The 9,861-nt window shown below is 47.0% G+C and overlaps 1 pseudogene; it reads right to left on the reverse strand.

The window, feature by feature from the left end:
• Window positions 1–204: 204 nt before the first annotated feature.
• Window positions 205–9,861, reverse strand: part of LOC124026548 — a 17,702-nt pseudogene continuing 8,045 nt past the window's right edge.

A 9,861-nucleotide genomic window follows, 5' to 3' on the forward strand; every position in this document is an offset into this window, starting at 1 on the left:
CATTGTTCTTTGTGTGAAAACATTTCAAATGGGGCCTTTAGAACAGAAGCTGTGTGTAAATCGGTTTTGGGAGTTAATGTCAGTGGATGGTTGTTAAAGACTGAGACACACAAACAGAGCGATGGGAGCGTAAACGTAGACCAGCGCCATGCAACATTTTAGGTACTCGAAAGTGCTCGAGTGAAGTGTGTGCGGCCCTTTTACCCTTGGGGGGTCACGGCTTGAGGAGAAGGGCGAGAGGCCAGTCACAGAGCCCAGGCCAACGTCACGTTCTGGTCCGTCCGGTGTCATGCGGTCAGTGTCCAAGCCGCCGCCGTTTGGACGGCGGGCTCTACTGTGCTCCGATAGACCGTTGGTCGTCTTCCCGTGGGTTTGTAACGCTGGCCACACGTCTTGTCCGTGACTGTTGTTACTGTTGGATCTGTAGAGAAGGAGAAGGGGAAGGGAAGGGGGGAGGAGAGGCGGGAAGGGAGGAGAGCGAGAGGCAGGGGAAGTGGGGGAAAGGAAGGGGATGGGGATGAAGGGGAAAGGGGAAGGGGGATGGAAGGGGGGAGAGTGGGAAGGGGGGCGAAGGGAGAAGAGAGCGAGGGGGGGGAAGAGAAGAAGGGGGAAGTAGAGCGAAGGGGGAGAAGAGAAAAGAAGGGAATAGTGAGTAATTGGGGGAAGAGAAGGGAGACGAATGTAACACGGAGTCAATCTCAGCTCTTCAAAAGACATCAGTCAGCGTCAGGTATCAAAATGGATCCCAGGATAGTGTTTACCTCTAAAGAGCTTAGCCTACCCCTGTGAGGGTTTAGAGCCTATCAGCCTACCCCTGTGAGGGTTTAGAGCTCTCAGCCTACCCTGAAGGTTTAGAGCTCTCCAGCCCTGCCCTGTGAGGGTTTAGAGCTCTCAGCCTACCCTGTGAGGTTTAGAGCTCTCAGCCTACCCTGTGAGGGTTTAGAGCTCTCAGCCTACCCTGTGAGGAGTTTAGTGAGGGTTTAGAGCTCTCAGCCTACCCCTGTGAGGTTTAGAGCTCTCCCAGCCTACCCCTGTGAGGGTTTAGAGCTCTCAGCCTACCCTGTGAGGGTTTAGAGCTCTCAGCCTACCTGTGAGGTTAGAGCTCTCAGCCTACCCCTGTGAGGGTTTAGAGCTCTCAGCCTACCCCTGTGAGGTTTAGAGCTCTCAGCCTGCCCCTGTGAGGGTTTAGAGCTCTCAGCCTACCCCTGTGAGGGTTTAGAGCTCTCAGCCTACCCCTGTGAGGGTTTAGAGCTCTCAGCCTACCCCTGTGAGGGTTTAGAGCTCTCAGCCTACCCCTGTGAGGTTTAGAGCTCTCAGCCTACCCCTGTGAGGTTTAGAGCTCTCAGCCTCACCCCTGAGGGTTTAGGTTTGGAGAGAGCTCTCAGCCTACCCCTGAAGGTTTAGAGCTCAGCCTACCCCTGAAGGTTTAGAGCTCTCAGCCTACCCTGAGGTTTAGAGCTCTCCAGCCTACCCTGAAGGTTTAGGAGCTCTCAGCCTACCCCTGAAGGTTTAGAGCTCTCAGCCTACCCTGAAGGTTTAGAGCTGCTCAGCCTGCCCCTGAAGGTTTAGAGCTCTCAGCCTACCCCTGAAGGTTTAGAGCTCTCAGCCTACCCCTGAAGGTTTAGAGCTCTCAGCCTACCCCTGAAGGTTTAGAGCTCTCAGCCTACCCCTGAAGGTTTAGAGCTCTCAGCCTGCCCTGAAGGTTTAGAGCTCTCAGCCCTACCCCTGGAAGGTTTAGAGCTCTCAGCCTACCCCTGAAGGTTTAGAGCTCTCAGCCTACCCCTGAAGGTTTAGAGCTCTCAGCCTACCCCTGAAGGTTTAGAGCTCTCAGCCTACCCTGAAGGTTTAGAGCTCTCAGCCTACCCCTGAAGGTTTAGAGCTCTCAGCCTACCCCTGAAGGTTTAGAGCTCTTGGCCTCTGAAGGTTTAGAGCTATTAGCCTACCTCTGAAGGTTTAGAGCTATTAGCCTACCTCTGTAAAGGTTTAGAGCTATTAGCCTACCTCTGCAAACAGCTGGGTTTTAGAGCTCTTGGTCGTCTCCCCTCCTGAGGTCTGGGTGGTAAAGCTGGGGTTCTGGTACAGATCCTGTAACAGCCTCTGTTCATACTCTTGATGCTTCCCTGCCTGACAGACAACAGAGCGACACAAAGGATCACGTTAGAAAGATAAAACACCTGCTGTGAAAGTCGAACACTACTACAATCTTGGGACTCCATTTCAAATTCTCCTAGTTCATCGCATCCCATCTACTCGTCTCCTTCTCAAGCATTATTGGAGGAGAAGGTCCCAGGTCCCTCAAACCATTCCACAATGTGTTTTGAGAAGGAGGTTAGGAGATAGCAGGGTGAGGATCGGAGGAAAGATGAATTGAGAAAGAGCCTTTCCTAAGTATTGAAATTGTTCATCTTACCTGCATCTCCTCTTTAGTGAAGCTGGCCGCATCGTCCCCCAGCTCGTGTAGATACATACAGTCAGGTTTGGGACACCCCATGCTCTTCAGAAAGTAGCTGCAGTATTTCGTCGTCCTAAAGCCTGTAGAACACAACGACAGCTCGTTAGCTGCAGTATTTAAATCGTCCCTAAAGAAGCCTGTAGAACACAACGACAGCTCGTTAGCTGCAGTATTTAAATCGTCCCTAAAGAAGCCTGTAGAACACAACGACAGTTGGTTGTCCCTAAAGCCTGTAGAACACAACGACAGTTCGTTAGCTGCAGTATTTCGTCGTCCCTAAAGAAGCCTGTAGAACACAACGACAGCTCGTTAGCTGCAGTATTTCGTCGTCCTAAAGAAGCCTGTAGAACACAACGACAGTTCGTTGTCCCTAAAGAAGCCTGTAGAACACAACGACAGTTCGTTAGCTGCAGTATTTCGTCGTCCCTAAAGAAGCCTGCAGAACACAACGACAGCTCGTTAGCTGCAGTATTTCGTCGTCCCTAAAGAAGCCTGTAGAACACAACGACAGTTCGTTAGCTGCAGTATTTCGTTGTCCCTAAAGAAGCCTGTAGAACACAACGACAGCTCGTTAGCTGCAGTATTTCATTGTCCCTAAAGAAGCCTGTAGAACACAACGACAGCTCGTTAGCTGCAGTATTTCTTTGTCCCTAAAGAAGCCTGTAGAACAAAAACGACAGCTCGTTAGCTGCAGTATTTCGTCGTTCTAAAGAAGCCTGCAGAACACAACGACAGCTCGTTAGCTGCAGTATTTCATCGTCCTAAAGAAGCCTGCAGAACACAACGACAGCTCGTTAGCTGCAGTATTTCATCGTCCTAAAGAAGCCTGCAGAACACAACGACAGCTCGTTAGCTGCAGTATTTCATCGTCCTAAAGCCTGCAGAACACAACGACAGCTCGTTAGCTGCAGTATTTCATCGCCCTAAAGAAGCCTGCAGAACACAACGACAGCTCGTTAGCTGCAATATTTTGTTGTCCTATAGAAGCCCGTGAACAACGACAGCTCGTTAGCTGCAGTATTTTAAATCGTCCTAAAGAAGCCTGCAGAACACAACGACAGCTCGTTAACTGCAGTATTTCATCGTCCCTAAAGAAGCCTGCAGGACACAGCGACAGCTCGTTAGCTGCAGTATTTTCGTCGTCCCTATAGAAGCCTGTAGAACAATGACAGTTCATTAACTGCAGTATTTCATCGTCCTAAAGAAGCCTGCAGGACACAGCGACAGCTCGTTAGCTGCAGTATTTTTATCGTCCCTATAGAAGCCCGTAGAACAATGACAGTTCATTAACTGCAGTATTTCATCGTCCCTAAAGAAGCCTGCAGGACACAGCGACAGCTCGTTAGCTGCAGTATTTTCGTCGTCCCTAAAGAAGCCTGTAGAACACAACGACAGCTCGTTAGGTCAAACTATGCACGAGATATCCACATGTACAACAGGCTTGGCAATAATTCCCCAAGACAGGGACCTTGATTGAACGAGTAGAAAAGGGAACACGCCTTCATTTAGTCAAGAAAGTTCAAGTTAAACCCCTTTTCAAACCAAGATGAAAAGTCACTTACGCCTCAGGATAAACCTCTCCTCTTACCTGCTTTGGCAGCATTCAATCATGGACACTCTATTGTTGTTGTCTGACATCAAACTTGTCATTATGAGAAAGTATAAACACAAATGGCACAACACGTCTGGGCGTGACATCTCGCCAGTCTGGCATAAACCAACAATGCTACACAATCTTTTTTTCGCACCCAAATAGAAAATCGGTTTTAAAAATGTATTCAGGATATGACAACTAAAATCAACTTTTATAGACAATGTTTTTGGTTCTCTTGTTAGCTAGCTATCCAGATGGCTAGCCAGCTAATTGATAGAGGAATTTTAAATTCCCTTATGTTTTATTGCCAAAACCAATTTAATTCGCACTCATTTCTAATTCATGATAAGTTGTAAGTTTATCATTTGCATGAATTAGTAAGAGACCAGTCTTAAAAAACAAGTTCAGCATTTATTCTTGATGAGTACTGAATGCTCACACATTACCACAGGTTATAAACTGAAAATGACGTCAGCGTTTTCCAAACGTTCCGTTTCACAAACAGAGGCCCCTCTAATTCTCAAGCCTCCGCGTTATCAGCACGAAGTCAAGGCCAGTCAGCATAAATCAACATTCCCGACCATTTTGGAGATGGCCCGTTCCACCACCTGGAGATTTGTACAACTGAATGAACTTAAAGAACAGACCTTCATTGTTACTTAACTTCCTGACTACATTATATACAATTGTGAAAGGGAGCAAGAGGGACAGTACATTATAGCATTTGGACTAGTCAGTTTCTGATTGGAATGTATACATAATTAGTAATTTCAAACATATTTTCCTCTATCACTCATATAATTACCAGAACATATCTGACAACACTTTTTATTCACCATGACAACGATACCAACAACAGGGTCAAAGTTGAACGTCTCTTCCTCCTTGCCGGCTAAGCAGTGGCTATATTAAAATGGCGAATGCCGACAAGAAAAAGGAAAAATAAAAAATAAAAATGGGGTTGTTTGAAAAGAAGATTTAAAAACATCACACAATTGTTATTACAGCCAACACACAATAAATCCTGTGTGAAAGGTGTAGAAATTCACATCAGAGAAGCGGACATTTCAAACGTTAATCTAATACAGAGATGGTTATTGTTCTGTCCTGTGCCCAGACTAGAGATGCTTATTGTTCTGTCCCGTGCCCAGACTAGAGATGCTTATTGTTCTGTCCCGTGCCCAGACTAGAGATGCTTATTGTTTTGTCCTGTGCCCAGACTAGAGATGCTTATTGTGTTGTCCTGTGCCCAGACTAGAGATGCTTATCGTTTGGTCCTGTGCCCAGACTAGAGATGCTATTGTTTGTCCTGTGCCCAGACTAGAGATGCTTATCGTTTGTCCTGTGCCCAGACTAGAGATGCTTATCGTTTGGTCCTGTGCCCAGACTAGAGAGATGCCTTAGACTAGAGATGTGTTGTCCTGTGCCCAGACTAGAGATGCTTATTGTTTTGTTTAGGTCCTGTGCCCAGACTAGAGATGCTTATTGTTTGTCCTGTGCCCAGACTAGAGATGCTTATGGTTCTGTCCTGTGCCCAGACTAGAGATGCTTATCGTCCTGTTGGTCCTGTGCCCAGACTAGAGATGCTTAATGTTCTGTCCTGTGCCCAGACTAGAGATGCTTATTGTTCTGTCCTGTGCCCAGACTAGAGATGCTTATTGTTCCGTTGTGCCCAGACTAGAGATGCTTATTGTTCTGTCCTGTGCCCAGACTAGAGATGCTTATTGTTCGGTCCTGTGCCCAGACTAGAGATGCTTATTGTTCGGTCCTGTGCCCAGACTAGAGATGCTTATTGTGTTGTTCTGTGCCCAGACTAGAGATGCTTATTGTTCTGTCCTGTGCCCAGACTAGAGATGCTTATCGTTTGGTCCTGTGCCCAGACTAGAGATGCTTATCGTTTGGTCCTGTGCCCAGACTAGAGATGCTTATGGTTCTGTCCTGTGCCCAGACTAGAGATGCTTATCGTTTGGTCCTGTGCCCAGACTAGAGATGCTTATGGTTCTGTCCTGTGCCCAGACTAGAGATGCTTATCGTTTGGTCCTGTGCCCAGACTAGAAATGCTTATGGTTTGGTCCTGTGCCCAGACTAGAGATGCTTATCGTTTGGTCCTGTGCCCAGACTAGAGATGCTTATGGTTCTGTCCTGTGCCCAGACTAGAGATGCTTATGGTTCTGTCCTGTGCCCAGACTAGAGATGCTTATGGTTCTGTCCTGTGCCCAGACTAGAGATGCGTATTGTTTGGTCCTGTGCCCAGACTAGAGATGCTTATCGTTTGGTCCTGTGCCCAGACTAGAGATGCTTATTAACTAGATGTACATACCGTGGTATATTTTCCCAAACTTACCTTCAGTGTTCTGCCGTCTACTACTAGGTTGTTGACACACTGTATTGCTCTGAGGCGTCTTCTGAGCGGATGTAAGTGACATAGGCACTGGCACTGGGGCCCTTGGGGGACAAGACCAAGACAATCAATGGATCAATCAATGTGTTAATCAATCAATCAATGTACTTTATGTATTTTCATTGTACTGGTGTTATGGCTGTATATTGTGTTAGTAACACATTTCTAATGCACTCCATCAACCAATCAAACGCCATCAATTTAAACTACAACATTACTGTCAATCATCCTCGCCCACAGGAAGTTCCCGCCCCCCCTCATACCTGTGAGCCGGCGTATGAGGTGCTGTTGTTGATGACTACCTTATGGACCTTCCCAAACTTCACAAAATACTCGGGTCTCTTTAGAATCTGGGACGGACAGAGGAAAACAGAGGGGCTGTTGGGAAATGTAGTTTAGTCTACACATCAAAACATAACTGTTATAATCATGTTACAACGGTCAATTACGCTCCAAAACTGTTACAATAAGACAGTCGGAACGATAAAATAATTTCCATGATTTCTGATCTGTGATGTTGGTGTTTTCTGATCTGCAGTGAGGTTTCTGATCTGTGATGTTGGTGTTTTCTGATCTGCAGTGAGGAGGTTTCTGATCTGTGATGTTGGTGTTTTCTGATCTGCAGTGAGGAGGTTTCTGATCCGTAGTGAGGGGTTTCTGATCTGCAGTGAGGAGGTTTCTGATCCGTAGTGAGGAGGTTTCTGATCCGCAGTGAGGAGGTTTCTGATCCGCAGTGAGGAGGTTTCTGATCCGCAGTGAGGAGGTTTCTGATCCGCAGTGAGGAGGTTTCTGATCCGCAGTGAGGAGGTTTCTGATCCGTAGTGAGGAGGTTTCTGATCCGTAGTGAGGAGGTTTCTGATCTGCAGTGAGGAGGTTTCTGATCCGCAGTGAGGAGGTTTCTGATCCGCAGTGAGGAGGTTTCTGATCCGCAGTGAGGATCCGTAGTGAGGAGGTTTCTGATCCGTAGTGAGGTTTCTGATCCGCAGTGAGGAGGTTTCTGATCCGTAGTGAGGAGGTTTCTGATCCGCAGTGAGGAGGTTTCTGATCCGCAGTGAGGAGGTTTCTGATCCGTAGTGAGGAGGTTTCTGATCCGCAGTGAGGAGGTTTCTGATCCGCAGTGAGATCCGAGGTTTCTGATCCGCAGTGAGGAGGTTTCTGATCCGCAGTGAGGAGGTTTCTGATCCGCAGTTTCTGAGGAGGTTTCTGATCCGCAGTGAGGAGGTTTCTGATCCGCAGTGAGGAGTTTTCTGATCCGCAGTGAGGAGGTTTCTGATCCGCAGTGAGGAGGTTTCTGATCCGTAGTGAGGAGGTTTCTGATCCGCAGTGAGGAGGTTTCTGATCCGTAGTGAGGAGGTTTCTGATCCGCAGTGAGGAGGTTTCTGATCCGTAGTGAGGAGGTTTCTGATCCGCAGTGAGGAGGTTTCTGATCCGCAGTGAGGAGGTTTCTGATCCGTAGTGAGGGGTTTCTGATCCGCAGCGAGGAGGTTTCTGATCCGTAGTGAGGAGGTTTCTGTGGAAGGAGTCCAGGGTAGTGAGATGGGTAAAAGAGGAAAGTGGTTCGTTATGTTGGTGGTTTCTGTGGAAGGAGTCCAGGGCAGTGAGATGGGTAAAAGAGGGAAGTGGTTGGTTGTGTTGGTGGTTTCTGTGGCCCGAGCCGCTGGGCGACGATAGTTTTGACATTCTGGTCACTCTCCGTCCACTTCGACCAGAGCTCAAGACATCTCTTTGCAGCCTTTGTTTGACCAATGCTCCCTCCCTCCCTCCTCTCTCTCTCTCTCCCTCCCTCCCTCCCTCCCTCCCTCCCTCCCTCCCTCCCTCCCTCCCTCCCTCTCTCCCTCCCCCTCCCTCCCTATCCCTTAAAGACTGAGTGAAACCATTCGCAGTAGCAGCTGTGTGATAATCAAACACCACTATATCAGGCCAGACAGAAACAACGAGGACAGACATGGGGGAAATGTTGCTGGTCGTGTGCGTAGAAACAGCAGAGTGAGCAGACGGGGTTAAACCGTGAGAGGATAGGACATCAGAAGGGTGTTGTCATGTCCACTTCCTCTTCATGTCCACTTCCTCTTCATGTCCACTTCCAACAGCATTGTAAACTCAGTGTCTTCATGTCCACTTCCTCTTCATGTCCACTTCCAACAGCATTGTAAACTCAGTGTCTTCATGTCCACTTCCTCTTCCAACAGCATTGTAAACTCAGTGTCTTTCTGACACTTCATGTCCACTTCCACTTCCAACAGCATTGTAAACTCAGTGTCTTTCTGAGACTTCATGTCCACTTCCAACAGCATTGTAAACTCAGTATCTTCATGTCTACTTCCTCTTCATGTCCATTTCCAACAGCATTGTAAACTCAGTACTCAGTATCTTCATGTCCACTTCCTCTTCATGTCCACTTCCACTTCCAACAGCATTGTAAACTCAGTATCTTCATGTCCACTTCCACTTCCAACAGCATTGTAAACTCAGTATCTTCATGTCCACTTCCACTTCCAACAGCATTGTAAACTCAGTATCTTCATGTCCACTTCCACTTCCAACAGCATTGTAAACTCAGTATCTTCATGTCCACTTCCACTTCAACAGCATTGTAAACTCAGTATCTTCATGTCCACTTCCACTTCCAACAGCATTGTAAACTCAGTATCTTCATGTCCACTTCCACTTCCAACAGCATTGTAAACTCAGTATCTTCATGTCCACTTCCACTTCCAACAGCATTGTAAACTCAGTATCTTCATGTCCACTTCCACTTCCAACAGCATTGTAAACTCAGTATCTTCATGTCCACTTCCACTTCCAACAGAATTGGAAACTCAGTATCTTCATGTCTACTTCCACTTCCAACAGCATTGTAAACTCAGTATCTTCCTGATGTCCACTTCCTCAGCATTGTCCACTTCCAACAGCATTGTAAACTCAGTATCTTCATGTCCACTTCCACTTCCAACAGCATTGTAAACTCATGTATCTTCATGTCCACTTCCCACTTCTTTCATGTCCATTTCCAACAGCATTGTAAACTCAGTATCTTCATGTCCACTTCCACTTCCAACAGCATTGTAAACTCAGTATCTTCATGTCCACTTCCCACTTCCAACAGCATTGTAAACTCAGTATCTTCATGTCTACTTCCACTTCCAACAGCATTGTAAACTCAGTATCTTCATGTCCACTTCCACTTCCAACAGCATTGTAAACTCAGTATCTTTCTGACACTTCATGTCCACTTCCACTTCCAACAGCATTGTAAACTCAGTATCTTCATGTCCACTTCCACTTCCAACAGCATTGTAAACTCAGTATCTTCATGTCTACTTCCACTTCCAACAGCATTGTAAACTCAGTATCTTCATGTCCACTTCCACTTCCAACAGCATTGTAAACTCAGTATCTTCATGTCCACTTCCA

The sequence above is a fragment of the Oncorhynchus gorbuscha genome, unplaced genomic scaffold, assembly GCF_021184085.1.
Source record: "Oncorhynchus gorbuscha isolate QuinsamMale2020 ecotype Even-year unplaced genomic scaffold, OgorEven_v1.0 Un_scaffold_2763, whole genome shotgun sequence".
Taxonomy (NCBI): Eukaryota; Metazoa; Chordata; class Actinopteri; order Salmoniformes; family Salmonidae; genus Oncorhynchus; species Oncorhynchus gorbuscha.